A 27,197-nucleotide genomic window follows, 5' to 3' on the forward strand; every position below is an offset into this window, starting at 1 on the left:
ATTACAAACTTATTTTATGAAGTATTTCTAAGCATTTAACTGAAACAAAAATTTTGATATAGCCAAATTCCCTAAAATTTTTCAATATCTTAAAAGTACACAAAACTCTCACAAATTGCTATAACTGTAAAGGTAATCTGTCATTTTAGATTAAAATCAGTAATAAACATGCAAATTAGTGTAACATGGTAGTGAATTTAAATTTGTCTCTTATCCTGATTCATATTTTTGTTCTAGTCTTTTCCTGAGTTGCATTCCTAACAACTCAGCCCTTTTGCTATTTTTATCACTTCCTAGTTTTCAAAAATATTACAATATCCAAAGTATCTCAGAATAGCCAAGAATTTAGGATCTCATTAACAAATGGATTAATTCTTGGTGAGGACCTTGGCCATGGTTTCTAAGGAGATTTAAAACTTAGCTGATGACCTGCAAGTTAAGCTTCATTAATCCTTATCAAGTTGGTGTTATTTTTAAATGTCTCCTCACAAATGATTTGGTCATCATCACAAAACCTATTGTCTTATCCCATCATTATGATGGACTGACTTGGTCTATTAATACATTGTTAGGAATAAAAAATATTTTTTTTTAATGGTTGAAGTACATTTTATTTTTTTTTCAGTTTATTTTTTTTATTTTTTATTTTTTTAATTAATAAATTTTATTTTTATATTCCCCATACAATTGCTTTTTTTTGCATTGAAGAACTGGGGTGTAGGCCAGAGGTGTGGGAGGTGAGAGGATTCACCTGAGACAGAGTGGGGAGCAGAACAGACAGATCCCCTGAAATCCACTGCTGAGGGGAGCAGCGGGGAGACAGGAGAGGTCTCCTGCGTCATGTGGGTAGCTCCTTGGTCAGAGATTGAACTCAGGCCATAGCAGTCATAGTGCTGAGACTTAACCCCTAGGCCACCAGGGAGGCCCAAAAAACATTTTTTATTGAGACTATTAGGGTTCCATGGAGCATTCACCACCGATAGGTGATACACTGAGTCACATTTTAGTTGCCCTCTTCACAGCACTGGCTCAGCTTATGGTTTTTGAAATTCCTATTAGATTATTATATTTTTTGTGGGACCCTCCCAGTGGCCAGGGAACGAACCGGCGCTACAGAGGCTGCGGGCAGCCTCGCAGCCCCGCACTCAACCGCTGCGCCACCAGGGGAGGCCCAATTCCTATTAGATTCTTAATGTTCCGTGTGGTCACTGGTGCAAATGAACTGTGAGTCCTCATTTCTATCCAGGTTTCATGTGTGGCTCCATCACTGGGCTGGTCCCTTTTGATCTCATAACAATACCTGCCTCTCAGGGTTATTTGACTTACCAGCTTTCTGCCTGCTCCACTCCCTCCTATGTATGCTATATAATTTATAGTCAAGAGTGTAATCAGCTGAGGAAATAAAATACCCGCATATATTAAACCTCATTAAACATACCCTATTTTGCTACATGTTTTTTGTATTATTTCTATCATTTATATGCTTTATATTAACTTTCCTAAGTATCATTATAAATAAATGAGCCTTTATAGACCAGACTCAATTTCTTTTAGTCAACCATCATTCATGCTCAATTATGTTCTCCCTTCCTCCCCACTGCCCAACACCAAATCATCCACAGTTTGGCCAGAAGGAATCTCTTTACCTGGATTTCATCCTTTTAATAACTTACTCTACCCCCATCTTGCTTTCAAACAAGATTTCTTTGGTGCAGCAACAAGATGTTCCAGACCCATTTTCATTTGCTTTTTCATTGCATTTGGCTGTTCTAAGACATGAAATCAGCGTTCCTACCAAAAGGAACAAAGAGTAGTAGGGGGAAAAAATTAAGTCCTAAGTTTAAACCCAAGAGGTAACTAGAAGAGTTGACGGTAGATTTAAAAAAAAAAAAAAATCACTACTGCTGCTTGGATCGCATTTAATAATGGAGAGATGGAAAATGCATGTTATTTCAATGTCATAAACTCATAGTGATTTTTCTCAGGAAGAGTGTATATTACCTTAGTCTACTTTCCTCAGACAATGGGATTTATTGACCTCAAATTATTTTTTACTTTGAAGTATTTGACCCTTATTCTTTCTGGTGAGGCAAAATACACTGAAAGATTTCTTATGCCTGCTTTGTAAGGATTCCAAACCATATGTGCCATCACAAATTGCTTTTAGAATCTTCTGTGTGTGTGTGTGTGTGTGTCTAAGTATAAGCGTAAATTTACCAGCCAGCTGTAGGTAATATCATTTTATCTAACACTTGTGGTAAATGTATATATATTTTGCCCCACCCCCACTCCAAGAAATTCATACAGGCACTCACCTTCACTTAAATTGCTTTTGTTTTTGTCCTTCTCTGAATCAGTGACTTCATCCCCCACCTAACAATCTACTACTTCCCTTTGGAATAATATACTTATCCCACTTCTCATATTTGACAAGTAACAAGTCAAAAGATAAAGTTACCTATTTTGACTTATGTGTAGTTGAGGGAAGCTGGTGCATACGGGACAAAATAAGGATGAGGAAAAAGGAATTTTCTTTAGATTAAAAAAAGTCAACAAACAGATACAGTTGCTATTCGAAGAGACGATTATTTCGAAGAGACGATTATTTATAATATAAGTAAAGTGAAAAGAAAAACCAAGAATGGTTACTTCTTCATTCTTTTTTGAGTGATTTAACACCTCCCATTCATTGGGATGTCTGCCACACCTACGTGCACCTGTTTGCACTGACCATCTCCTAGGTCAGGTTATGTGACCTCAGAGGCACCGCAAGCCAGAGAGAACCCAACAGTGTAAGAGGAGCGGAAAATCCACCTTAACTGCCATATATGGCAGTTGGTCCATGTATGAATGTGGAAAAGTTGAAAGTCAAGCCTAGAGCACGGGGTCAAGGCCAGGCAACTTCTCTTAGGTTCCAGAGAAAAGAGCCAAAAATTTATGCTCATCAAGAAGGAGAGAATTTTTAGTAGGTCCAGAAATCTCCACACAGCTCTCCATAGTGGTTGGACCAGTTTGCACTCCCACCAGCAGTGCAGGAGAGTTCCTTTTTCTCCACACCCTCGCCAACATTTGTTGTTGCTAGTTCTTTTAATATGTGCCATTCTCACTGGTGTGAGATGGTATCTCATGGTAGTTTTGATTTGCATTTCCCTGATTACAAGTGATGTTGAACATTTTTTCATATGCCTGTTGGCCATTTGCATTTCCTCCTCAGAGAAGTCTCCCTTTAGCTCTTCTGCCCATTTTTTCACTGGATTATTTTCTTGTTGTTGAATCTCATCAGCTCTTTGCAGATTCCTGCGATCAGTCCTTTATCATTAGTGTTGTGTGCAAAAATGTTCTCCCAGTCAGTGGGGTCTCTCTTTGTTTTTGTTATTGTCTCCCTTGCTGTGCAGAAGCTCCTCAATTTGATGTAGTCCCAGCTGTCCATCTCTGCTTTCACCACCACTGCTCTGAGTGATGTGTCTGTAGAGTTTCCATATGATCCAGCAATTCCACTCCTAGGTATTTACCCAAAGGACACAGAAACATCAATTCCAAAGAACACCTGCACCCTATGTTTATAGCAGCACTGTTTGCAATGGCTAAGCTTTGGAAACAGCCCAAATGCCCAGAAATAGATGACTGGATCAAGGGGATGTGGTGCATATACACCATGGAGTGTTGCTCAGCATTCAAAAAAGATGGACACGTGCAGTTTGCAGCAGCATGGATGGTGCTGGAGGGGATTGTGCTCAGCGAAATGAGCCAGAAAGAGAAAGAAAAATACCGGATGGTCTCACTCATAGCAGGAATCTAGAAAACTTAAATAGGGGACCGGGAAAATGAATAACTATAAGAAAGTGAAAATCAAAACCAACAAAAAACTATGAACCGGAGACACTTTTTGGGGAGTGGGGGGTGGGAGGGGAGGGATTGGGGTCAGAATGGGGGGGTTGCAGTTGTATGGGGAACATAAAAATAAAATTTATTATTTAAAAAAACATAAATAAATAAAAGGGACAAAAAAAAACAATAAATTAAATTAAATAAATAAATAAATAAAAGGAGAGAATTTACTGGAATTCCTACCACAGAATGGTAGAAAAAGAAGAAAAGAGGCAGACTTGTGTTAATAGCACCGAAGTGGCCTGGGAAATAGTTTTATTTTGCCAGTGATTTAACTGAAAATAACGTATATGCACAGAGGTTCTGGTCTGGGTCTGAAGACCCCATCTGTTTCATTTCCGTGGGGAAACAGGTTCCTAACCTTACATTCCTTTCCTTAAATGTTGACCAACAACAGCAGATGTTGTGTTGATGGGGAAAGTCCTTATTTTCTGTTCGGTCTGGTGAAGAGTATATCAATCCACACAGAAATAAGCATCAGGTATCTACACCTTAATGATGCTATAACTCCACAAGGACAACAGGCCAGGAGCGCTCTTAAACCTGGAGCAGCTCATTTTATTTTACTCTTGGCTTGGAGGGAGGTGGGGCGCGGACCCCAGGTTGTCTTGAACTTAACACGAAAGCTGAGTGGTTTTGTAGCGCACCAGTTTTGAGTAAGAAATAAGCTTTGGCAACATTTAACTGTGCTTTAAAAATCCTACATTGTGACCATGCCCAGCTCTTGTTCTTTCTGTGTACCTCAGTTTCTCAAGAAGATAATGTAGTAATGCTGGGGTCACTTGTGTGACTTGATTTACGTTAACAAAAGAGACAGACGAGCAGATACTAACCTTGCCTATTACAGAGCTGATGTGAGTGTACTTGAATGTTTTATTAGATGTGCAGAGGGTTGCGAAGCAGAAAGGACCCACACTCTCGACTGTAAAATAAAAAATCAAGCTTTGGTTCATATGTCTCTGTCCTGACAACTCGGATTAACAGTTTAATTGATAACCCTCCACATCTCCCCTCAAGCACAGCACTTCGTTCTAGTACTCATAATTTCTAAATAGAATCAAATTAGTGATGTTCTTTAATAACAGATATGGGGTTTAAATGAAAATAAATAGCATGGGTCCGTAAGTCTTAAATACAAAAATTGATTCTGTATTAGTAGAAGCACCAGTTAGGGCTTTGGATACCGTGTTTCCCAAATAAGTCTCTAACTAAAAAGGGAGGAGAGAGGGGGAAAATTGATCTTTTTTTAATTCTGAATTTCTCATATAAATTTGACTGTCACAACGTTTTTGGTAGGTCAACCGTTCACATTCTGGAATATTTGAATTCGCCCTATTAAACACACTTGGAAAACACTCAGCTGACCAATCTATTCTAGGTGAAGGTATTACAGAGTTCCTCAACCACTAACAGCTAATATATTTGAAAGCATTAGAATAAAAGTAAGAGTTTGTCCTCTTCTACACAATTATTTTACAGTAGCGTAGTGACAGCTCACCCTGACCCGACAGGCTGCAGGGGCAGCTGGGTAAGAGGACATAGGTGGGTTGGCTGACATCCATCATGTTTTCCACTGCAGCAATGGGGAAGAGAGCGGGGTGTGACTGTAGAGAGACACTCAGGAGGCAGGATTGGCAGAACTAGCTTCAACTTTTGCTTGTGGATGAAAGTTGTGGCTCAGAATGGACCCTGACGCTTCCTAATGGTGGGCTCCTGAGTGTGACCCTAAGATGAAGACCAGAGGAGCCAGTCCTGACAGAAGACCAGTGAGCTTGCTTTTATTCTTGCTCTTCCAAGTTTGGGGGAGGACATATGAATAGGTGGACATGTCCTGCTGGAACTTTGTCCCTTAGGACTCTGACTACAAGTCTTTGCTAGAGACATGGATGTTGGCTTTCAGTGAGAGAGGAAAGGATGTCACACAGACATGACCTAAAGACAGAAGGGCAGAGGCCAGGATTTTCCAAGCTTCTATAGTGAACAGACCACCTGCCTCACTCCTGCACCCCTATGTTTATTGCAGCACTATTTACAATAGCTAAGCTATGGGAACAACTCAAATGCCCAAAAATAGATGACTGGATCAAGAAGATGTGATACAGGGCCTCCCCGGTGGCGCAGTGGTTGAGCGCTGGGCTGTGAAGCTGCCCACAGCCTCTGCAGCACCGGTTCGATCCCCAGCCACTGGCAAGGGTTCCACATGGTGCGCAGACCTCTCCTGCCACGCCTGCCGCTCCCCTCAGCAGTGTATTTCATCAGTCTGCCTGTTCTGCTCCCTGCTCTAGCTCTGGTGAATCCTCTCATCCTCTCGTGCTTCTGACTGTACCCAGTGCTTGTATAAATAAATAAATAAATCTTTAAAAAAAAAAGAAGAAGAAGAAGAAGATGCGATACATATACACACTGGAATATTACTCAGCCATCAAAAAAGATAATCTCGTGCAATTTGCAGCAACATGGATGGAGCTGGAAGGGATCATGCTCAGTGGAATAAGCCAGAAAGAAAAAGAAAAATACTGGATGTTCTCACTTACAGCGGGAATGTAGAGGATCCAAAAAAGGAATCAGGAAAAAAAAACTAATTATAATAAAGTAAAAATCAAAATTAATAGGCAGCTATAAACCAGAGATATACCATGGGGAGGGGCGGTGAGGGGAGAAGGGAATAGGATCAAAACACGTGTGGAATGAGCACAAGGGGCCACGGTGATAGTTCACAGGTGAAAGCGGGGTGGGAATTTTACAGGGACTGTAACCAAGATAAAAATGCATACATTGTACAAAAACAAAAACGATGTAAAAAATACATAATTTTTTTTTAAAAAGCAGCTGAGGTTCTCATTCAAAGGACCGATGCCTGGACCCAAGACAGAGTGATTCCAAATAGTGGGGACCATTGCTCAGAAAGCCCATTTTCATCAAACCCCGTAGACTCTAATACACACGAAAGTTTATGAGTTACTAATTATAAAAGAATATCAGGCTGAACCATGCAAAAAGTATACCGTCTGGGAAAAATAATCTTGTGGGAGATAGTCCTGAACAGAATTGTGATATTTTGTGAAAATTAATCAGTTCTAGTCTCTCACCTTGCAAATTAAGTCTGTGAAAATGTTCTCCCTTCCTGCTCTGGAGTTTTCTGATGAATACACAGTGGAATGCTTTATAACTTTTCAGGTGTGTCAAGTAGAGCAGGAGGGAATTTTCCCGAGTCTTTTCTTCAAAGAAAGATATTTTGAAGTTTTGTGTGAATAGAAAAAGTCAAGCAATCGTTTAACCTTTTTTTTCATGGAGGGCAGTGAGTTGTGTTCACACTGTTATTTTTATTAAGTGCTTTTCAATGTGTACTTCATTTCTCTCAAGTACAAAATCGACCCTTTTTTCCACTTAAAAGTATCAGTGGCCAAATTCATTGTCACATGTAAACTGAAAAGTATTACTTGATTCTTCTCAGTGGAAAAAAATAATAATAGTTCGTGTTACACTGTGCCCTTCTACACAGTCTCTGCATGCATCAAGTTTTTTAAATTGAACAATTTCCTGCGTGCATGTGTTGTGCTGACATCCACATAGATCCTGGTTGCAAGAGAGCTGCCGGACAATTATTACAACTATACATATAGGCCATGGATCTTGAAATATGTATCCTCACCCTGTGTTAATACTTGAAGTCGGACCATTAGAGATTCATTAGTTTGGCTCTTAAAAGCATTTCAATTTTCAGGAATCCTAGATTAAAATAATTTTTCAAGTGGCGGGGAATGGTCAGCTAGCCATGATCAGCTGTCATGTAATGGGGGTTTGGTTGATAAGGAGCCTGGAGCAGGATGGGTACAGGCGAAGCTTCCAGTGTTACGAGGAACGAGGATCCCAAGAGGCAGAAGAGACCGAAAATCAATATCAGCTTCTTACTTTTCTAGTCTCTCAGATGCGTGGCTCTTCCCTCTTTGCACAAGATCCCGTCTGCAAAGGCAAACAAACCCTGAAGGGCTTATCCCTCCTTGAATTTTGGAGCGTGAACCTTACGCAGTGGGAAAAAGAGCTGCCCAACTAGGGAAGATCAAGATCTGAATCCTCCTCTGTAAGATGCAAATAATCATTAGCCAACTCGAGCGAGGAGGAGAGCCGGAGGCTGGGCGATGTACTGGATGAGTCTGGTCCAGCACAGAGCTCCCTTAGCTGTCAAGCTGCTTGGAGATATCACGGCTGAAGTTCTCCCAGCCAAGCCTACCAGCTCCAGAAATGGGTTCAGACTTGCAAACTTGAAGCCAGCTGTTCGGCTCGACAAATGTCTCTGGGAAGTATTGCTGCGTGAACTTTCATGCATGTATGGGGAAACTGAACCCTTCACATTGCACATTTTCAGATAATTTTATGTGTGTGGAACATGAGGAAGCTTTCCCACCCCAATGTAGAACAACTAACTGGCCTCATTCACATCAAAATCCCACTTGTCTGCAACCAACCCTCTCTCCCTACATTCCATGCAACCAGAAATTGGTATGTAAATTCCCCTCACTGTGATTTGTGGAAAAAAAATCACAAATATCTTGACAAGACATATGAAGAATTAATAAAAATATATTTGGTAGTTTGTCACATGAGATGGTTTTAAGCTGCTCTTTCTAAATACCTGCAGCAAATGTCACTGAGCTCACCCCACCCTGAGATAGCAAACTCCACCCTGTCAGCAGCCCTCCCTATAGGGAGACTGAACCTTGGAAGTCTTCCTTGGCTGTTAGGCTTCATTGCCCATGGCTCCCAAGTGGTGGGCCCAAGAGGGCACATCTCATTCATTCAACAATTTTAATTGAGTACCTACTATGTGCCAAGCAAGGTCTAGGTGCCAAAAATACAGCAAAGAACAAAGCAGGCAAAGCAATTGAATGCATGAGCCTTACATCTAATTCTTAATAGAGTCAATAAATAAGTAAACATAATATGTAAATAGATATTTTAGCAATACATGCCATGAAAACCCAATCAGTGGGGAATAATGAAGGGTGACTCTTGGCTGAATTTTCCATTTCTTTGAAAAGACAGCATCTCTGGAGAGATATTTGGCTTCTGGATGAAGAGAAGAAGCCAGTCCTGCAGAGATCTGCTAGATGCATTCTAGGCAAAAGAAACAGGTTCTGAGATGGAAGCAAGCTTGGTATCCGAGAAGCAGAAAAAAGGCTGAAGACTTGTGAGCAAGGGGTGGTCAGAGGCAGAGACAAAATCGAGGCCCCAGATGCTGGATGGTCCATGAAGTCTCAGGCTGTGACGATGTACCATGGGTCAGCAGAGGTACCAGGCTTCACCCCAGATTTCTGGGGCCTTCCCAAAAAATCTCTTCTGATTCTCCTTCAATTGAAATTTGAAGACCAGGATAGAGAAGCATCTTCAGGCTTTCTTCAGATGCCAGGAAAACCCAGTATAAAATCCTAAAGGATATTTTGAACATTAATATTTTCTGTATAAGAATTGATAAGGATTCTGGGGTGTGGGAGGACATAGCTTTATTTAAAAAAAAAAAAAAGTCACTGAGGGGGCGGAGCAACATGGCGGCAAGGAGTCTCTGCGAGTAAGATCTCCCATTAAAAAAAGTTCGATCCCCGGCTGCTCCCCGGCCACCCGAGGAGGGTCCCACATGGCGCGCAGACCTCTCCTGCCGCCCGCTGCTCCCCTCAGCAGTGTCCTTCGGTCCTTCTGCCTGCTCTGCTCCCCGCTCTGGCTCTGGTGAATTCTCTCACCCTCCCGCGCTTCTGACTGTACCCAGTGCTTGTACAAATAAATAAATAAATAAATAAATAAATAAATAAATAAATAATCTTTAAAAAAAAAAAAAAAGTTAATAGGGAGGAAAAGCGGCAGGTCCCAGTGAGAACTGGGACACGGAAGATAAACGGGTGACTCCAGCAAACTACCCGAAGAAGAAAGTGGCCATAAAAGAGGACCAGAAGGGAGGGAAGCGCAGAACCCTGCTCCCCTCCCCCGCCCACAGAGGCGGCACTCTCCGACCCGCAGAGAGGAGGGAAACAACAAACCAAAACGGCCACCAAAAACAAACGACATAGCAAGCGGGACTGTGAGTGGAAAGGAACTATTGCAGCCACCACACCCCGTGAACGGGAGCTGAGGCGAACCCTGCAGGATTCGCCGCGGCGGTGAGCGAACAGCTCCGGGCGCCATTAGAGAAGAACAAAGACCCCGGGAGACGCGCACACAGCCCGGGCTGCCGGTAAGCTGGCGCAGAAAGTGGCGCGCTCCGCTTGCTTGAAAAGCAAGTGCAGACCAGGATCTCGGCTGCCCAGGTCCCCGCGCCTGTGACCTAGGCTTGGGAGACGACCTAGGCTTGCGGGGAGACGCGCAGAGGTCCTCACTGAGGTGAAGGTCCCTCACTGAGTGAGCAGGAACCAGGTGCCCAGGCACGGGAGCGGTGCAAAAGGCGCCATTCCCGTGCCACTGAACTGGGCTACAGCCCGCATCCTGGAACTGAGGGCTTTGGAACTGAGACCCGGGGCACGAAATTAGGGGCGTGGGTTCCCCACGATGGTGGGGCACAAGGCAGACACAGCACCCCAAAGCCGTTGAGGTGTACCCTACCATCCCCGCTTTACTCCCTGTCCCACGGGGTGGAAAATCAGCTCCCCAAGGGCTCTAGGAGAGATCTTTGGTGCCACCTAGCAACTTGTAGCCAGCACAGGCTCCTGAAGGAGCTAGTGGCCAGCTGGGGAGTTAGCCCACACCCGGCCCCTTCCGAACAAGTAGTCTGAGCCCACAGGGAGAGCGAGCACCCACAGCCAGGGCAGACCAGGCACGCAGAAGAGTGTGCCTGACACCGGACGCGCAGGGAGTGTGTCCCACATCACCATTTTAGAACAGGGACATTTCTTCAGTAAAGACTACCTGCAGAAGGCTTCCTCAGGAGCCAGAGGTGAGCGGGGGAAGTTCGCCCACGCCAGACCCCCTCTGGCCTGCAGTCCAAGCCCAGAGGGGGAGCAGGAACCCACCGCCGGGGCAGACCAGGCGCACAGGGGAGTGTGTCCCCACATCGACATTTTAGGACAGGGACCTTTCTCCAATAAAGACTGCTTGAAACTGACAGATGACTCCTGGAGGAACCAGAGGGAAGAAGAGAAGCCCACCCAAGATGCCGGCCAGTCCCAACAACACAGTGTCCCAACGCATACGGCAAATTAGAAAACAGACAGTAGGGAGGAGAAGAACCACACGCAACCTAGCAACTCTCCAGAGAAAAAGCACACCACAAAAAGAAAACCAGCCCCCAGATTGCAACGACAGTAACTTGGAAGAACTTCTGAGCCTTCCAGAAAGAGAATTTAAAATTGCCGTGATTAAAAAACTGACAGAAGTCATAAAGGAAAACAATGATAAGGGAAAAATAATCAACGATCAGAAGAATGAAATTGAGTCCCTAAAGAGGGAAGTAAAAGAAATGCAGGAGATCAAAGAATTAGTGGAAGAACTAAAGAATTCTGGGAAAAGCAATGAAAGCAGAATTGATGAAATGGAAGAACGAATAAGTGCTCTTGAAGACACAGAAATAAAAAGAACCAAAACAGAAAAGGAAAGAGAAGTACGAAGGAAAAAGAATGAAGAAAGACTTCGGGAACTATCTGACTCCATGAGGAAAGGAAATATAAGAGTTATAGGAATACCAGAAGGAGAGGAGAGAGAAGTAGGAACAGAGAAAATATTCAAAGAGATAATTGAAGAGAACTTCCCAAATGTGAAGAAGGAGCTGAAAATTGATATACAAGAAGCAAGAAGAACACCAAACTTCCACGACGAAAGAAAAAATACAGCAAGACACATAATAGTAAAGCTCCCAAGAATCCAGGACAAGGAAAAAATAATGAAGCTGGCAAGAGGGAAGAAACAGATAACATTCAAAGGAAAGCCAATCAGGCTGACATCAGACTTCTCCGAAGAAACACTACAGGCAAGGAGAGAGTGGAGGGACATAGTCAACAGACTCCAAGAAAACAGATGCCAACCAAGAATACTCTATCCCGCAAAGCTCTCCTTCCTCTTTGAAGAAAGAATATGGACCTTCCCAGACAAACAGAAACTCCGGAATTTCATTGCAACTAAACCCCCACTCCAAAAAATACTACAAGGAGTCCTAAAGCCAGAACCTCAGAGGGACGAATAACAATGAAAGAAGGCCAAAAAAAAAAAAAGTTATTAAAAGAATAAATAAATAAAATCAAAGGAAAGACAAACACAATGGCAAATACAGATGTTAACATATCAATATTAACTCTAAATGTAAATGGGCTAAACTCTTCAATAAAAAGACACAGAGTTGCAGCCTGGATTAAGAAACAAAACCCGGGCCTCCCCCGTGGCGCAGCGGTTGAGCGCTGGGTTGCGAAGCTGCCCGCAGCCTCCACAGCGCCGGTTCAATCCCCGGCTGCTCCCCGGCCACCAGAGGAGGGTCCCACATGGCGCGCAGACCTCTCCTGCTGCCCGCTGCTCCCCTCAGCAGTGTACTTCGGTCCTTCTGCCTGCTCTGCTCCCTGCTCTGGCTCTGGTGAATTCTCTCACCCTCCTGCGCTTCTGACTGTACCCAGTGCTTGTATAAATAAATAAATAAATCTTTAAAAAAAAAAAAAAAAAAAGAAACAAAACCCAACCTTTTGCTGTCTCCAGGAAACACATTTAGCTACAAAACATAAAAATAGGCTCAAAGTTAAAGGATGGAAAACAATCCTACAAGCAAATGGACCAAAAAAGAAAGCAGGAACAGCTATACTTATATCAGATAAAACAGATTTCAAACTCAAAAAGATAAAAAGAGACCCCAATGGTCACTACATTATGATCAAGGGGACAATACTTCAAGAAGAAATAACACTCATTAACATATACTCACCAAACGAAGGAGCACCAAAATATATCAGACAACTGTTGTCCTCTCTGAAAACAGACATCAGAGAAAACACATACGTAGTGGGAGACTTCAACACACCACTATCAACAATGGATAGATCAACAAGACAAAAAATAAGTAAAAAAACCAAAGCTCTAAATAAGGACCTAGAGCAATTGGGCTTAACAGACATCTATAGAACACTAAACCCCAAAAAAATGGAGTACACATTTTTCTCAAGTGCACACGGATCATTCTCCAGGATCGATCACATACTGGGGCACAAGACAAACATCAACAGATACACCAAGATTGAAATCATATCAACCATCTTTTCTGACCATGAAGGCATCAAACTAGAAATAAACCATAAAAAGAAGGCAAGGAACTTTCCTACCTCATGGAGATTAAAAACCACACTACTGGAAGACCACTGGACTAATGAGGAGATCAAAGAAGAAATTAAAAAATTTTTTGAATTGAATGACAAGGAGGACACCAATATCCTAAACGTATGGGATGCAGCAAAAGCAGTAATAAGAGGAAAATATATAGCAATAGAAGCTCACATCAAGAAACAAGAAAGAACTCAAAGAAACAACCTAATCTCGAAGCTCAAAGATCTAGAAAAAGAACAACAAAAAAACCCCAAAACCAGTAGAAGAAAAGAAATAATAAAAACCAAAGCAGAAATAAATGAAATTGAAACTAAAAAAACAATCCAAAAGATCAATGAAACCAAGAGCTGGTTCTTTGAAAAAATCAATAAAATAGACAAACCCCTAGCCAGGCTCACAAAGGAAAAAAGGGAGAAAGCACAAATAAACAGGATCATCAATGAAAGAGGAGAAATCACAACGGACACAGCAGAAATCAAAAGAATAATCAGTAACTACTATGAACAGTTATATGGAAACAAGTTTAACAATCTAGAGGAGATGGACAAATTCCTACAACTCTACAATCACCCAAAGCTAGATAAAGAAGAAATAGAACACCTAAACAGACCAATTACAATTAGCGAAATTGAAATGGTAATCAAAAACCTCCCCAAAAACAAAAGCCCAGGACCTGATGGATTTACAAATGAATTCTACCAAACATTCAGAGACGAATTAGTGCCTATCCTTCACAAACTCTTCCAAAAAATTGAGAAGGAAGGGACAATACCAAACACGTTCTATGAAGCCAACATTACACTAATACCAAAACCGAACAAGGACAACACAAAAAAGGAAAACTACAGGCCAATCTCCCTAATGAACACTGATGCAAAAATCCTCAATAAAATTTTAGCCATCAGAATCCAACAATGTATCCATAAGATAATTCACCACGACCAAGTAGGATTCATTCCAGGGGCACAAGGATGGTTTAACATCCGAAAATCAATCAACGTTATCCAACACATCAACAAAAAGAAATATAAAAACCATATGATAATATCAATAGATGCTGAGAAAGCTTTCGACAAAGTGCAACACCCATTCATGATAAAAGCCCTTGAAATTCTTGGGATACAAGGAACATACCTCAACATCATAAAGGCCATCTATGACAAGCCAACAGCCAGTATCATTCTCAATGGTGAAAAGCTGAAAGCAATTCCATTAAGATCTGGAACAAGACAAGGATGTCCACTCTCACCACTGCTTTTCAATATAATACTGGAAGTCCTAGCCAGGGCAATAAGACAAGAGAAAGACATCCAAGGAATCCAAATAGGAAAAGAAGAAGTCAAACTATCACTATTTGCAGACGATATGATATTATACATAGAGAACCCCAAAAACTCCACAGAAAAGCTAATTCAACTCATCAATCAGTTCAGTAAAGTGGCAGGATACAAAATCAACATGCAAAAGTCAGTAACCTTCCTATACACAAACAATAAATCTGAAGAAGAAGAAATCAAAAAAACCATCCCTTTTGTTATTGAAACAAAAAAAATCAAATATTTGGGAATAAATCTAACAAAAGAGGTAAAGGACCTATACAAAGAAAACTATAAAACACTGTTAAAAGAAATAGAAGAAGACACAAAGAAATGGAGAGACATCCCCTGCTCGTGGATTGGAAGAATAAACATTATTAAAATGGCCATCCTTCCAAAAGCAATATACAGATTCAATGCTATTCCAATCAAAATTTCAATGTCATTCTTCAAAGAAATAGAACAATTATTGATGAAATTCATATGGAATCACAAAAAACCCCAAATAGCCAAAGCTCTCCTGAAAAAAAAAGAAGGGAATGGAGGCATCACACTCCCAGACTTCAAACTATACTACAAAGCCATAATCATCAAAACTGCATGGTATTGGAACAAGAACAGACATACAGACCAATGGAATCGAATAGAAAATCCAGAAATAAACCCACAGATTTATGGTCAACTAATCTTTGACAAAGGAGCAAAGAATATGCATTGGAGCAAAGAAAGTTTGTTCAATAAATGGTGCTGGGAAAACTGGGTCGCTACATGCAAAAGAATGAAGCTTGACCACTACCTCACACCATACACAAAAATCAACTCAAAATGGATTAAAGAACTAGACATAAGACCTGAAATCATAAAATATATAGAAGGAAATATAGGCGAAACACTACGTGATCTGCACATCAAAGACATCTTTACAGACACATCACCCAAAGCAGTGATAGTGAAGGCAAAGATAAACAGCTGGGACTACATCAAATTAAAGAGCTTCTGCACAGCAAAAGAGACAATAACAAAAACAAAGAGAAACCCCACCAACTGGGAGAACATTTTTGCACCCAACACTAATGATAAAGGACTGATCACAAAAATCTGCAAAGAGCTGATGAGACTCAACAACAACAAAGAAAATAATCCAGTCAAAAAATGGGCAGAAGAGCTAAAAAGAAACTTCTCTGAAGAGGAAATGCAAATGGCCAACAGGCATATGAAAAAATGTTCAACATCACTTGCAATCAGGGAAATGCAAATCAAAACTACCATGAGATACCATCTCACACCAGTGAGAATGGCACATATTAGAAAAACTAGCAACAACAAATGTTGGTGAGGATGTGGAGAAAAAGGAACTCTCCTGCACTGCTGGTGGGAGTGCAAACTAGTCCAACCACTGTGGAGAGCTGTGTGGAGATTTCTGGACCTACTAAACATAGAGCTTCCATAGGATCCAGCAATTCCACTCCTAGGTATTTACCCAAAGGACACAGAAACATCAATTCCAAAGAACACCTGCACCCCTATGTTTATAGCAGCACTGTTTACAATAGCTAAGCTTTGGAAACAACCCAAATGCCCAAAAATAGATGACTGGATCAAGAAGATGTGGTACATATATACCATGGAATATTACTCAGCATTCAAAAAAGATAAACACATGCAATTTGCAGCAACATGGATGGCGCTGGAAGGGATCATGCTCAGCGAAATAAGCCAAAAAGAAAAAGAAAAATACCGGATGGTCTCACTCATAGCAGGAATCTAGAAAACTTAAATAAGGGACCAGGAAAATGAATAACTATAAGAAAGTGAAAATCAAAATCAACAAAAAACTATGAACCAGAGACACTTTTAGGGGGGCGGGGGCGGGAGGGGAGGGATTGGGGTCAGAATGGGGGGGCTGCAATTGTATGGGGAATATAACAATAAAATTTATAAAAAAAAAATAAAAATAAATAAAAATTATCACAAATAACTCAGTCAAAATACATTAAAAATAAAATTTAAAAAAAAAAGTCACTACTTTTCTGAGTGTTGACATTAAAATCTCTGTTCCTTGTTTCCTCAGATGAAAAATGGAGCTAATATTGGTACTTCAAGTGATTTGTGAAAATTGAGATAATGTCGATATTTAAAAATGCTCAGAACATGGTTTGCTTGATTTCAGCTACCATTCATAACTCTATGAAGTTAACCACTAACCCCGTGAAGTCCAGAATCTTAATAAGAATTGGTGAAGGAAAGTTTGCTTATGGCCAGTGAGAATTCATTGCAAGAAGAAAGTTTTATAGCATCATCGTTAGCTCAGTCTCATAGCTTGTAGGGCAGAAGCAGCTGGTAGTTTTAGGGATGCCTGTATGTCATCCCTTCCTTCCAGGCCTGTTCTTTCCTGCGATAAGGATAATGTCCCTTTCCACTGGCTACAGAATGGATTTAGGGTGAGACCCCCAGACCTATAACCCAAATGCAAAAGGCCTCCTCTCTCCCCACCTATGAAGGCCCAAGATGGACAGTCTTTTAAAAAGCACAATCAAACAACCAAAGTAATGAAAACACTCTAACCTTCACTTTTACCTCACAAGAGGCACCCAAGGTCATGTAAGGCCTGGGCCCGGCTCCCCGCACCATGTGTCTCTCACTCCACTCAGGCTCAACCCCATCCTGAGTTCTTCCCCAAACTCCCTTTCTTGCAGCTCCCTTGGACTCTGAAATCTGCTTTTCTTTCCTCTTTTTTCTTTCCTTCTTTCTTTACACACACGCACACGCAAACACAAACACAAACGCACACAACCTTCCCAGTACAAATGCCCTTTCATTACCATCCACAAAGGCATGAAAATTTGGTGTGAATCCTTCCAGACCTTTCTCTTTTACTTTGTGCTGAAACAAATACACACATACCTATCAAGTGTATATATGTAATGTATGCATCAGACACACAAATACACACATCTACTTTTTAACAAAAAATAGAGCTTTTTATTTTAACAAAATAGAGCTATAATATTCATTTTATTCCAAAAATTGCCTTCCAGTTGACAATCACAACCAACAATTTGCATATGTCCCTCTTACTCTTTCTGCCAATTTGTGTTATATTTTTTGAATATACTGTAATAGAATTAAACATAGTGGTTATTTCCTTTTTTTTTTTTTCCTTTTAAGAACTCTTTATACTTTTACAAGCCACCAAAACCATTGAAACCCCAAACTGAAAAGGTGCATGTGGTGTTTGGTTTGAGATGGAGAGTAGAAGATTAAGGAGAAAGTCAAGTGGATTGAAATCAGCAATAAAGCGACCATTCTCCAATACTAAATGTACTTGAAATTTATTCCCCTGCATCTGTAGGTAAATGTCCTTCTGTTCTCGAAACAATAAATCCCCGTAAACTTCCCATAAAGTTTTGCAGAGGCAAGATGTGGGATTGGCTCCATCTGAATCCACTCGGTGCTTGGTTTGTGCACCATCCTATCTGAATTTTAAAGCCCCTGCTCTTTTTTCCAGAGTCCCTGGACTAGGAAAGGTCAGTATGCAACACGCTTCCAAGCTGCTGTGTGCTGGTGGCAGCCAGCCTGTTAGAGAAATAATTGCTTTCAAAACCCAGATTATGCCCCCATCTACACACTTTCAAATTAGCGTGGCCTCCAGCACCGTGCGTGGCAGTTAAAACTTGAACTTTCACTTTTTGTTATCATTTGAATCCATTTTGCAAAATATTGAGATTTCCAGGCAACTCAGTTCTGGGCATGCTGTCTTTCTTTTGCTCTCTGTGACCTCACAGGTGAGACTGAGACCAAAACTTCTAGAAATTTTGGTGTAGAAAAGACAAGACCCGTCAAAGTGGCATGTCATACTGAATTTCGCTGTGATGATTTATGCAATGTTGCATTATCCAGGCGTGTGCTTTTGCCAATAAATGCATCTTTAAGAATGCAGTTGGGTTGAGTAGAACCTCCTCCCTGATGGAATTCCTCAGCACTGGGGCCCAGACCCTCAGCAGCTCGCGCTGCCCTCGGACTCAGCAGCATCTTTGGGAGATGCACTGTTTGGCCATCAGCAACTGGTCACCGCTCACACGTCTGTCCTGCTCTCAAACAAATTCCCAGATTCCCTTGAAATCAAAACTATTCTAAATCAACACATCATGGCACTCACCTAACTGCTGGCTGGAATGAGGGGCACACAGGGACCAGACTCTTGCCGGCCATGCAGAAGGTCTGACCAGTGTGTCTGCCACCAGCCTGAGCTCCAGCTCAGGGGACCACACCCAAAGTTCCACCCCTTACTCCAGGGGACCGCACCCAAAGTTCCACATCTAAGCACCAAGGAGCCTCTCTCAAGATGAAAAGGCCAACGAAGGAGCGCACCTGCCTATGGCGTCGCGTCCTCAGCTCTCTCTAGGTGCCAAGTCTGAACATCTGTTTGGGCTTGGATGCACTGTTGACGTTTATATCAGGACTTATTTGCAGTGAGCGGCTAATGGAACATTTCCAGGCTCTCTTTCTAGCACATTCCCCATTTCTCGAGGGTCAACGGATGAGCTGGAAAGAAGCAGCAGCACTTCGTGAACTAACCTGAGCCGGCGCCCACCCAGCCTGCGCGGAAGCCTGCTGTTGTCTTCTTGCTAATGAATAGAGGCAGAAATAATTCTTTGGCCTTTGTATAGTTCTTTGGTGTTCCTGATGCTGCTGTGGGAGGCTGTTGCTTTCCATCGTTACAGCACCTCTGTGATGGAGGAATTAGTTTCTAATTTACAAATAAAAAGCCAGGGCTTAAAGGCCCCCCTGCTTCTCCCTTTCCCCCTCTTGGCACCCGGGTGGCTCCTGCTTTTTCCTGAGCCCGTTCCCCACACAGGACCATGTTAGTTTTCTGGAGGGAAAAGACATTTTCTATGAACAGGACGTGTGAATCTTTTCATTTTCTGTAATGAAAAGAGTGCAGCCAGGAAACTTTGATTTGTGGGACCTAATTGTACGGATCATATCAATCCATTACCCTGCCGAGTCGACCTGCTTCCAACGTCCGCATCCTCCATGCTGCTGAAATGGGCAGCGTTTCCACATTTCATGCGCCTAATGGATATGATGCATAGTCTGTTTTTCTGGGGCTGCGGGGTTTCCTGGTCTGTGGGTACGTGGGGGCCCTGAGCTGCGCCGGGGCGAGTGTGGGGACGGGCGTGACGATCGTGCTGTGACTGTTCCTCGTGACAACAGGGCAGACGATTAGATGGGAGGTTAATGGTCTTAGACCATGAGCTGCAATTATATGGGAGAGAAAATAGCCAGACGCAGCAGGTACCAAGGGGGACACAGCAGCCTGAGGTGGCGTCCACGCCGCGAGCTGCTTCAGCACCATGGCCAGCGATGGGCCCGGCTAGTGGATCTCTGAGGAGGGACATGCTATGTGGCCAAAAGTCCAACTAAATAATGCCAAACCTGGGCGAGCTTCTGGCCTCACCACGTGGGCTAAATAACTCGGGAACTGGAATGTCAGCCTCACAGAGGGCACGTCAAGGAGACTAAAACTTATAATGGGAATACCAACTGTTCGTATCTTTTAAGACTTTTTTTCATTTATTCAGGAAACATATTGAACACCTATGTTTGTGGGCTAGTTGTTACAGGTGGATAGAAATAGAAACTGTGATCTCTGGTCTCTGAAATGCATGGAGAGGAATGAGTGGAAGTCCTTAGGTATGTTAGGTGCAGAGAGAGGCGAGCAGTGTGGTAGGAGCCCAGGGGGGTGTGTGCCAGAGCCCACCTGGGGAGGGGCAGGCAGCTCTCTGGGGGAGGCAGCACCTGAGCTGGGTCTTAAAGAATGAGAAGGAATCCAGCCAGATGCAGTGTGTGAGTTGGGGAGTGCAAAAGAGGCAGATGGAGAACAGGACAAAGGAGGAAGCAATGCAAAGAGAGACAGGGAGTCCATGCACGGTGGGCGTGGTGGGAGCTCAGGACGGCTGCGTGTTGCTGGGTTTACATTCCAAGGCAGGGGGTGAGGAGAAGGAGGCTGGGAAGGAGGCCCAGGCCTGGCATGCCATGTGAGGAGCTTGTGATGTATTCCGGGGGGTGGGGGGGTACCATAAAAGCAAAATGGTCAGTTGTGTGTCGGGGCCCAGACCTGAACATCCGGGTTCTCGCCTGAAGCAGGTACTGAATGTTAGCTCGAGTGAAGGTTTCAAGTTTCCTATTGTGACGACTGAACCTTTCCCCCTGCTTGCTCCTTGTGGCTTGTTGGCATTGGTGGTCTCTCCTTGCTAGAGATAACGAGAGACCTCCTCCTCTGAACCCTATATAACATTGTACACATTCCTGAATAAATGAGACTGGCAATGATCCTGGCTCTGTCTCCACTCCTCGCGTACCCCTGTCCCATACCAAGCCCCTGCTTCCTCCCCCGGGTACCGCGTTGATCTGCCCAGCTGGCCCGGACAGTTGTGCATCTCAGGGGGTTCTCTGCTGACTTTGTTACACTAAATTTAAGATAACACTGGAAGCATAACCGAGTTAGTGCAGCATCCACGCAAGAGAAGAAGGCCTGAGACAGGAGCCAGGGCAGGGGACCGCATGGGCGAAGGTGCAGGTATCGAGATGGGGTGGAGGGGAGGGCAGGGGTTGGATACCAAGAACAGACCCCATGTCTCTGGCTTGAGTGGCAGAGTGGGAAGCAGCTGCAAAATGGAGAAAACTACAGGCAGGGTTAATTCTGAAGAAAAATAAGTTCGCATTCAGTCTTTTAGTACTTGAGGTACTGGCAGGTCAAGAAACTGTCCCCTAAGAAATGTGTGTGATAATCTTTAACTCAGCACGCAGACCTCACTGTGTGTATAAATTGGGAATGACCAATGGTTAGTGCTTAAAGTCACGAAAGTTGGTGAAATTGCTCAGGAAAAGAAAGAAAAGCAGAAGATTTGTCCATGGACTGTGAGTCTTTAAGTTAGGCAACCCCCAGAGCCCCCTGTCCCTGAACTTGTGTGCTACACCACTGCTAAATTTGTACAAGGTGTGTACACATTTGTTCTACAGCCTCCAGATGCAACAAAGTTTTCTTTTTGCTAAATCAAACAGCTCTTCCTCCAATCTTTATTCACCAGGGGGTGAGAGATTTGATTTGCTGTTCTCTCCTTCTTTGGAATCAACAGGAACATTTAGGGTTTACCCAAGACAGAAATTGAGTGAAGAATCCAAGGGGTTTCATTGCACATTTAGTTACTCGTTTCTCCACTTCTGATTATTGATTTTTAATTTGGACCCCAATATACTTGTGATGACTCAAGCATAGCTAACAGCCCCAATTAGGAAAGTCTGAGGAAATTTAGGGGTCTCATGTGGAGACCCCGAGAAACTTTACAGAAAACCTAGCACATCTCACATGACCTTCAGAGCTTCGCCTTCATACTCCTTTTCTCTGAGGGTCCTTATCCCCATTCTTGCCCAAGGGAACCAAATCAGACACGCGGGGTGAAAATTTGTCTTGTTAACTCATCTGCAAGATATCCCATAACCCCGATGCTGCAGAGAACTGCTGAGCCAAGAGAGGTGTTTGTATCACAACTTGAGCTTTTCATCTGGGGTTTAGCTTGCCCTGTCAAATGAGGCTGAGTGCTGAACAAAGCTACTTTTACCTATTCTGAATGTACAAAATGGTTTAATTAAGGAAGTAATTTTTTTCCTACCCATAAGGACACCTCAACAAATAGTCTCAAATCTGCATGCAAATGAAGCCATCTGGTTTGCTGTTGCAAATAGCACCCAGCCCATAGTAAACGATGGCAGTTTCCTTGCATAACTCAGACAATTCTCGAATTTCCAACCTCTGGGTCACTAAAGACTTTTGCCCATTGTCTCCTCAGGAACTGGTGTTGACAGTGGGAAGTGGTAGCCACTTAAAGCAGGAGCACTGGGTGCAATGCTCAGTGCATCCCAGGGCTGGGCCATTTGGGTGGGCCCCAGGAAATTCCCAAGTCTAGGAGAAGACAGGCAAGCCCCCTGTGTCCGACCCCAAAGGGTGAGGGTGCACAGGCAATCTTCCCCGGGCCAGCCAGTGCTACCTCTTTCAACCACTGCCTCTTCGCCAGCTCCTTGTTTCCTTTCCCCCCTCTGGGGAAGGAGGAACGATAGTAGGGGTCCAAGTGCATCAAGGTGAGGGAGGCCCCAACTTAGCACACATCTCTGCCCATCCAGCGTACCCTACAGGTGTCTCAGGTGAGCCTGTGTGCAAATACAATTATTCAGCACCTTGGTGATGGGTGTGGTGTGGCAACATGCACCTCAAGGGTAAACCTCTATTCCTCAAACCCTACCCAGTGTTGTCAGCCAGCATTACCTCAATAAATATAAAGCAATCATTTGCCATGTGTGGGTAGCCCGGGTGCTCTCAGGCACCAGGTGTTTATGGGGTGGCTGCCTTACAAACTCCAATATCTCACTACCAGCCTCGGGGATGGCCGGGGATGTGTGCATCCGAGTGGAATTGTGTTGTAAGCCAGCAGAGTACATGGAAACTGCATAGATTAATATCCATTGAGGTATATTTTGGAAACATGGGGATACAGCTAAAAGAATTAGCAGTGTGGGAGCTGTCTCTAAGAAAAGGGATTTGCGGGGGTGGGGGTACATCCCGCTGCATCTGGCTATGTCCCTTCTACCACCACTTGGCTTTTTTAAGCTATGCACATCATATACTTTATTGGAAATTAACCTTTATTAAAATTAACTGCTGCCCATCAGACATGTCCTTAGAAAATTTAAAGTCAGAATCCCATGAGGTTAAGCTCCTGGCTGTTAAGGAGTTGGAGGAATATACAATCCCGCATTTTCCCCTGATAGTTCACTGAGGTTTGGATGATGGAGAATGTCAGCAGCCCTGGCTTGCTGCCTCAGCCCTGCACTAGCTGGAGGTACCTCCCCTGCTCCTCTTGCCACCCCAGAGGAGCCAGCCCTCGCCCAGAATGTATTTCAAAAGCTTTTTCCATGACCAACTGCCGAAGACCAGCTCCGGCAAAATGTCGTGTCAGGAGTCCCTTCAAGGATGAGATGGCGTCGGCAAAACTGAGGGCTGAGGGGAAGGGGGTTGAGGTAGACACAGACACTCTATCTGGTGCAAGTATCTCCTGCTGAGGGTCTCAGCGGGTCTTTATACATTCAGGCAAGCGGTGAGATGACATCATCATCAGCACTGAAGCGAAACAAAGACAATCATTCCATGTTTTCTCATGAACATATAGATACCCTCTTGGTCTCCTACCAAAAGGGCACTTCTTTGATCATCTTAAGGAAAACATCAGAGACAATTAGTTTTCTTGGTGCAACTCATTTCCCAGCATGATCAATTATCTAAGACAGCACAATATTCAGGAACAATTAATCATCCTATTAAACTTTCCTAATTTTGGAGTGGGCGTGAAAGTCCTATCCTATATTCTGTTCCTTAAATCAACCTATCTCCCGAGCACACAAATAATCCAGCTAATTTATCAATTACTTCAAAGTGGCCTAAAGTAACTCATCAAATCTATTTTAATTCTACAGAAGTCTAACTCTTGACTAGAAATAGCTAACTTCCACACACCCTGCGAACTGTTGGCCTTTCGCATACACCAGGAGATGTATTGTTGCCGCAAACAGGTACCCCCCAGATTAGGCTGTGGTTTCCAAGCACAGCTGGTTCAGGGCAGCTTGTTCTCCATAGCTCTCAGGGCCAAAACATTTCTTTCCTAACTTTACCTTAGCAATTTGACTTTCTTTTGTAATAGTTCATGCGTAAGAACAACAGGCCAGTTAACACCTAGGTCCGAATTAGGTTTTCACAGGCCAATTTATAACTAACTTACTTTTGCATTAACCAAGAACAAACAGAAGAGTATTAGTAGATGTCGCTGTGGAAACTCCCTTATTCAGATCTTCTGGAAAGTGCGGAGGCTCCCCTTTTCTCGGGAGTCTCCCCCAATGCCCGGACCCTGTCAAGAGACGGCCTGGGTAGCGCAGCCCACAGCAACCAACTCATGTTCAAGCTTCTAGAGCCTTCAGCCCCAACCAGCCATGTTGATCCCTGTTGCCTCTGCCCTCGGCTGGCCCTGGGCCCCTTTCTGCCTGCCTCCTTCCTCACCTACTGCCGACTGCCCCCTCCAGGCTCAGATGTGCATGTCTGCTCTGCTTCACACTTTCCCCCTGTCTCAACCTTGACCCTTTCAACCTGTCTGTTCTGGCAGTGCCTGCCCCCTGCCCCAGAGGCGGTAACCAGAAGGGGAACCTCCCTTCTCTTACTTCCAACATGGCATTCTCCTTCGATGTTGCTTCCCCCTCCACAGCATTGACCTTGAGAGCAAGTACAAATTGCAACTATTTCAATAACCTTCAGGTTATGAGACGATCTGTCTTGCAAATGCACAGCATTGCTCAGTAGGGTCTACAGGGAATATTAGAAATTAAGTCACAGATAAGGAAAATTATGACTTGCTGGGGGCAGCAATGCCCAGTCACCACGGGTGCTACAGCAGCACTAGCTTTTATTTATATTTATTTAGTATCTTGAATCTCTAATATCTTCAGGTTACTGTAAAGCAGACTCTGTCCCATAGGACTTTGCATATGGAGTAGAATTAGATGTAGCAAGGGTGTGGGGCGGGGGGCAGGGGGGTGGACAACGATTCACTTACCCATTGATTTAATAATTATCTATTGAGTACTTAGTATGTTTGGGGGCCAAAGTTTACAACAATGAAATGGTTTTCTCCTGCTTTTAAGGAGGTTCCGGTCCACTGGGAGCAATATCCACTAACAATAATCTGTACGTTCCTCGCCTCGTGAAGTGCAATGAGCCTGGACAAGGCACGCATGCTGGTTTGCTATAACCAGAAATCCCAGAGACCGTGCCATGGGCTGATCACAACGGGCCTCACAGGAGTTCACCAGGGGCAGGAGTGACAGAGACCTAACTTTGTTATTGTGTGCCCTGCTCATTAGAACCTTTAAGCCCTCACCCAATAAGTCTGTTTACTTACAAACTCTACCCAGGTACCACTGTTCTCCTATATTGTAAACATAAAGTATAACTAAAATCGATATTTCAAAGGATGATATTAAAAATTAAGTAGAGGGCCTCCCTGGTGGCGCAAGGGGTTAAGCACAGCACTGAGAAGCTATCTGCAGCCTCTGCAGCATGAGTTCTGTCCCCAGCCGGCCAGGGAGATGACACACATGGTGCAGCAGACCTCTCCTGTCTCGCCCGCTGCTCCCCTCAGCAGTGGATTTCAGTCAGTCTGCATGTTCTGCTCCCCACTCTGTCTCCGGTGGATCCTCTCACCCCCTGCATCTCTGGCCTGTACCCCTGTATTTTGTATGCATAAATAAATAAATCTTTTTTAAAAAATTTTAAATAAAAATAAAAATTAAGTAGAAATAGAATTTCCAATATCCTCGCTTGTGCCCCAATGGCTCTCCTTCACCCCTTCCTGGGAAGGCACCTCAAAGGCACCGGCGAGCAGAGTAGAGACTCACTATGACTAGTCTCGGATCTGGATTCAGTTGATTCATCCAGAGACCTGGGACAGCCACAGGGGGTCACTCTAAAGATATCATGGAATAATCCAGACCTTTCCGGAAGGATGACTGGTCACCTCCTTTCATACAAAGCACAATTTCCCTGGGACTATGTCCATTCAAGAGACCAAATTAGTTTAAAGTTGCTTAGTGAGCATAGAACTAGAACAAATGGCTTTGTGGTCTGTAGGGATATTTCGTCAAACTAGAATAACTGATTGAACTGCCCTTCTCCTCTCTGGGGAGTTTTCTGTCTGAATAAGCAGCACTGGATCTCAAATAAATACCGACATATTTCATGTCTAGCTTTCCTTTTTCGGGAATCTTTTTAGACAACTGCCCTTCTGTTAATGCGTCACCACCTCAGAAAACAAGAATGCATTTGATTCAATTGAAATTTTAAAATGCTAATTGCATTCTTGGCCTGGGGATACAGCCTAAAGAGACAGAATTGCCTGTTTCAGGAATCTGCAGACTCCTCCACTGTCTCTGAAGGGTGATCGCCCAATTAGGCTGACCTGAATCCTTCTGGCCTCTGGAACTGATTGGCGAGAAGGTTGCAACTTCTAGCTTGATTTAGATTTAATCTCGAGAAACCTTCCTTTTCAGCCAGCTGAAGCAGGTGGGCTTCAAGTCCTATCACTATCTCTGTAGCCAAAGAGTGAGCCAAGAAGAGGGCTCAGCCCTCAGATGAGAGGGAATTAGACAACAGTTCAGATGCTTTCTTTTCAAGTATTATTCTAACCGATATCATATAATAGTCTCCTTTCCAAAAGAAAGTGATTCTATTTTTCTCCTACTGGAAGCTATGATGTTGCAATCTTTTATAAAATAGTTTAACACTGCACTAAGATCTGGGGGCTACCTTAAGCAATAGATGTCACCACCTCTGTTTCTACCCCAAGGAAGACATTTATAGACGTATTTTGCAATGAATTACTAATTCTATTTTGCCATTCTCTTTTCTAGATGTCACTCTAGCCTAGATGTCTCTGAAAAGAAAACCAAATAGCATTGATTAAAGGAGAGGGTCATTTAATATCTCATAATAGAGCAATATTTTTATTTAATTTAAAATAGTGGCTCAAGCATAGCCATCCCAACACAAAGTTAATTTTATTTAAGAGTAGTAGTTGAACTTAATGCTGCATACATGCATAGTTTGCATAAAAG

The 27,197-nt window shown here is 43.2% G+C and overlaps 1 protein-coding gene across 1 annotated transcript in view; it reads left to right on the forward strand.

Moving 5' to 3' along the window:
- The window catches only part of CNTNAP2 (contactin associated protein 2), a gene marked incomplete at both ends in the record, with an annotated part of 1,573,870 nt that overhangs the window by 1,388,656 nt on the left and 158,017 nt on the right, over positions 1-27,197 (forward strand). The window lies entirely within an intron of this gene.

This window comes from Talpa europaea (assembly GCF_964194135.1).
Source record: "Talpa europaea genome assembly, chromosome: 3".
NCBI classification, from domain to species: Eukaryota; Metazoa; Chordata; class Mammalia; order Eulipotyphla; family Talpidae; genus Talpa; species Talpa europaea.